The sequence below is a fragment of the Phalaenopsis equestris genome, unplaced genomic scaffold (assembly GCF_001263595.1).
Source record: "Phalaenopsis equestris unplaced genomic scaffold, ASM126359v1 Scaffold000233, whole genome shotgun sequence".
NCBI lineage: Eukaryota > Viridiplantae > Streptophyta > Magnoliopsida > Asparagales > Orchidaceae > Phalaenopsis > Phalaenopsis equestris.
Genome location: NW_018164675.1, coordinates 871312 through 875992, shown reverse-complemented (window position 1 = coordinate 875992; position 4681 = coordinate 871312).

Below are 4681 nucleotides of genomic sequence, written 5' to 3'. Positions count from 1 at the left end.
GTCATGGAGGGGCATTTTGGTAATTTGGTCATTTTTGGAAATTTTGACAAATTTGGATGTATTCAAGGTGTTTGAAATGGGTTTTGATCAATTTTGGGTATTTTGGAAAAATTTGGGAATTTTAGCCAAATTTGGGGTCCCAAGGGTAGTTAGGTAATTTGGAGGTGCCTCGGGGCAAAAGACCAAGTTAGGCATTTCACATAGAATTGGATAGATATCCGTTCTAAATGAACCATGGGTTAATGTATTGTGAAGATATGGTGTACCCTAGTTCAAAGTCAACACACAGGGTCAATCCTAAAGCCAAGTAATCCTATAGGGATTCTTCTTGAATTCTCTTATAATGATCTTACCTACTAAATACTAGAGGTTAAGATCAATATGTGAAATTTCAAGTTGAGTAAAAAGCAAAGTTTTGAATTTCTAATGGTGGGGGTACCTTTTCTAATTTTCTAAGACTAGTCAATAGGAAAGTCCTATGGCTAGACCTAGGCTACTAAAGAAGTTTTCTAGACCTCAACCAAAAGTGAGGTCAACAGAGAGCCATTGTAGCAAAGACAATTTGTACCTGCTTCAAAAAATTATAAGTAGGGAGACATATCACGAAGTATCACCCATTTATTTTTCCAGACACCAAAAGTTCTCTCAATTACACTACGTAGCCATAAATGTTGTTTATTAAATATGTCTTTTCTTCCTCATGTAATGTTGCTTGCACGTGTGAAATCTGGTATGTGATATCTCGTAGCAAGAAATGGTTTTAAATACCCTCATTGCAGTGGATAACCAACATCAGCCAAGTAATATTTACCTAATAAATGGAATAATTAATAAGGAGATTCAAGTTTCTATTGGGATTCCCAAGTAATATTTGCCTAATAAATTGAACAATTCATATGAGTTCAATCTGAAGCATACATGCAGGTGGATGTGGAAAGTTGCTTTTGGGATCTCGTGTCGCATATTTGAAAACTCGACTGTCATGTGCGCTACCCTCCCAGCCAGCCATAACAAAAGTGAAACACATGTTAAAATCGCAGACGACCATGACATTTTAGGTAGGGCTACCACAACGACCGATAAATGCCACTTTATCACTATTTGGGATACGTGAGTCAACATGTATTTCATCAATCGCACCAATGCAGCCCTGATGAGTAAATGTTAGGTTTGACGTATCATTGTTTACCCTTACAAAGTTAATTATAATGCATCCAAGAGAATACCTTAAAAAATGACATATATCGTGCATCACGTGCTATCTCAGCGGGTATCTGCTCAAACTTATAATCTGAGACTCTGATGACATGAGAGGACAGACTAACAAGTGCGCTCAATCCGATTGAGAAATACCTGCTTATTATTTCTGATGAGTATTGAAATCGCTCCATTGCTCCTCACATAGACTCATTTTGAGATAATATGAACAGTGTTATTGCGAGCACCTCACGTGGATTGATCCTCGAAGATCCATGAAGACCATGAGATCCTACGATTAAGTCCAGAAGATCGATAAATATTAGCTGACTCATTCGAAACATATTACAAAATCGTGTTGGGTGCCCCGCAAGTAAATCTCCAACCCATTTGTCGTCAATATAATAATATGTCATGCATGACGACCGATCAATGTACGTGTTATAGTACTCGTACATCAAACATATTGCCGTCAAAAACATCCCTCTCTGCTTTCTTCTGCGTGTATCCATGTGGGTGTCCACCCATCATCTTCTATTTGCATTTATAGTGATGAGTATCCCTAAATGTTTCCTCTAAACAATTATCATTTATATGAGAGTTGATGACAATAAAAATAAAGAAATGTTTGCAAATAATTAGGAAGGTACAACAGAGTTCACAAGCACAACTCTAGAAAGAAAAAAATAGATAATGCAGTGCAAATGTTCTAGTGATGAAAAATATAAAAAATATCAATTGTTCAAACGATTATAAAAACGTCAAATATATGTCGCTCTGCGGGCGGCACACATCTGCACAAAGAAATCCCTACGGATCGGGTTCTCTAGTAATTCTGCTGCGAACAGATACAACTCTTCATCTACATAAATTTCGGCTGTAGCACTTACGATTTCAAGAGCCTCCGCGATAGTGTTTGAATGAGAAGCCTGACATTTTGCTTTAAAATAAGAAACTGCCTCAGATAGCTCGTTTCTAAGGGAAGAATTACTGGATATTCTTTTATCAACAACCCTATGATGTTTGGAACGCGAAATTGTTTCATATTCGTTCTGATATGGGCTAGGGACGTCAATGCAATCAACTGAACCTCCAGGGTTCCCAAATTCACGACATTGTCAGTGAACCCTGTCTCGTTTGGGCTACATGCATAGTTTCCAGTTGCAACCACTCCCCCAAACATGCGGTCGAGTTTCTCCTCAAATTCAGGCTCAATTCCTGAAAGCTTAAACTTCTTTGCAGCAGGAACCACCTACACAGAAATTGATAGACACCAAATTAGAATAAAATATAATGTAACAAAATGAAGAAGTTTACAAACAAAACTCACCGCAAGTCTTTCATCCCACAATTCCTCAGATGCATCAACTGTTTGCTTCACTGGATCTCAACCAATGCTGATAGAACCTTTTTTCAATTCTTTCCAAAATTTTTATTTCTTCTTCATTTGGTCCCACTTGTTCTTCATTTGCAACCTGTCATATTCTCTGCCTGTACATTCCTTAAAATTTTTTATAATATTTTGTCATATTTCTTTATTGAAATGGGTCGTTGGCCTATTTTCCCGTTCAATCTCTTTAAGATAAAGATTGCAAAATATAATTTTCGTATCTTTTTTCCACAATGCGGGTGTAACAACCTCTTTAGACTTACTATCCATGTTATTACTATAACAAAACAAAGTCATGAAACACAACAGTAAAATCAATTATAAAGTAGAATAAATTAAAGTTTAGGTGTTAGATATTTAGGGAATACACAGTTATTAAATAATACAGTACATATAATAAGCCTAACTCCTAAAGCAAAACAATATTTGCATATTATTTTGGAGGACTTACGAAAGAATTGAGTCGCATAAATGTAATGAAGTTAAATGTAGTGTTTGATATGTAAATATGTGAAATTAATTATGGTTTATATACATATCATACAATTTTTATATATACAACACACTAATGTACTCATTGAGTGGTAAATAAGAATAAACTGAATTTTGTATTACTTCCTACTGCCATTACCGAATTCCTGTATCTTAACTACATGATGAAGGTTTAACAATAAAATATATACACATCTTCATCGATCATGTAGGTCACAAAAGTTTGCAAAAAGATGCATGCATATATAAGAGCAGCCGAAGTTTCATAGTGTTAAATACGTAAATAAGGTCTACATAGAGATGACCAATTTAAAGTGCTAAAAATGTAATTATAAAAAAAGTGTTTTCAGCGTGACCATGCCACTATAATTGTCAAGTGTTTTAAGCCGTTAAAACTTTCAAGTTTTAGCAAACGAATACACCAAAACTTTTGAATTTTCACAAACAATTATATACAAATTTCAGGTTTTCACAAACCAAGACAATAGACATTTTAGATTTTTCAAAATGAGGCTTTCCAAACTTTCACAAGCTGCAATTATTTTCAAATTTCTCAGACAAAAAATGCATAACTTTCAGGTATTTGCCAAAACGAAGATTTTGAAACTTTGCATTTCTATAAACAAAGCTAAAGGTCATTTCATTTTTTTTTTTAATTGAAACCATCGTGATGAAACCTAAGCAAGCAACTGAATTCAGCATAGACTCATTTCAAGCCATATATCATTCAAGACAATAAAAAACTCCTGATCAAATTTCTTCAATGACTTCCCTATCTAACATTTGAAAATTTCCCTATCAAACTGAATTCAGCAAACACCCCAAGCAAAATGATAGATGTAGGCAAAATCATATCAAAAGTGGAAATTGCATAACAATAGCTCAAAATTTTGGTTTCTCCAATTAAAGTGAAAAAAAAATTGTTATGCGGAGAAGCCACTCAGGGAGCTTGTGAGGCACGGGGTCGACTAAGTAGAAGGAACGGGGTCGATGAAGATGATGAAGAAGAAGGCTCGGGACGGAACGCGATCGAGCGGTCGAAGAAGCAGAAGGCTCGGGACGAAGAAGAAGCGTGTTTCCTGTAGAGACGACAAGACGACGCGATTGCTAGGGCTGGTTCGATTCCTGGATTGCGACAAAGAAGGCGCGGGACGACAATGGAAGGATCGCTAGGGCTGGGTCAATTCCTGGACAACGAAAGAAAAATGCTAGGGGGACGGAACACTTATGACGCTTCTTTAGCGAGGGCAATTTCGAATATTAGGGAGGCGAAAGCTGGGGCCGCAGGGTCGATACTGCGACCCGCTTCACTCCTGCTTCGGAGTCGTTCGAGAGCGAAGCTGGGAACCAAACAGTAATTTATCGCGGTTATGGGCCACACCGCTTGAAAAAAGCGGTCCCAAACAGAGCCTAACATTTTATGCAGATGTTGTTAAACTCTCCTCCCTCCAAACATGACATTTGATATTGATTTATATATTTATGACCGACCATATATATGCAGAGCCTGACCGTATTTTTATTTTCTTGATATGTTGGTGACCTAGAAATACAGGTCTTTATTTATATTCAACGTGTTTTACTGCTTTACTTCTTGTTTGT